The sequence below is a fragment of the Elephantulus edwardii genome, unplaced genomic scaffold (assembly GCF_000299155.1).
Source record: "Elephantulus edwardii isolate Elephantulus edwardi_28Jun2011 unplaced genomic scaffold, EleEdw1.0 scaffold00015, whole genome shotgun sequence".
NCBI lineage: Eukaryota > Metazoa > Chordata > Mammalia > Macroscelidea > Macroscelididae > Elephantulus > Elephantulus edwardii.
The window spans coordinates 23,579,447-23,580,048 of record NW_006399765.1 but is presented as its reverse complement, the minus strand read 5'-3'; positions in this window follow the sequence as shown (position 1 = coordinate 23,580,048).

The window sequence follows — 602 nt, the reverse complement described above, 5'->3', positions numbered from 1 at the left end:
CTATCTATGCTTTTATTCCACTAGGCTGACACCAAGACTCAGGCATTAGGACACTTGTGACTAGGTGACTGTGTTCCCTTCTATGGAATTGATCTTTCTGCAGTGGATAGCAGACCTCTTACCTTGGTATCATGAGTGGAAGGAAGACAGTCTCTATATTTTCAGTTTGGAAGAAATCCTATGGTCAGGGCAGACATTGCTATGTTAATTGGGAGCTAAGGGACCTTTTAAAAGCTTTCTCTACCCAGCAGCTTTAATCTTGCTGTCTTACAGCAAAATCTATTCTGATTCTCAGGAGCCAAGTATTGCTCAACCCTCCTCCTTTGTCCTCTGTACAAATCCAGATCTTCTCCCTACAGCTGGGTGACCCAGCCCCCAGAGAGGAGAGATGGTCCCGGATATTCTCACTGTCATGTTAACCAAAGGTGTTCTTGGTTCCCCTTATGGGATCCGACTGGATAAAACAGCACAGACTCTGCATTAGAACCATTTACATGGCAAACCTCAACTCATCCTGGCGTCAGTGGGAGGAAAAAAAATAGAATCCACTGGTTCACATTTCTTAACATTGTAGCACGTTGTTGTTGTTGTTGTTATGTGCC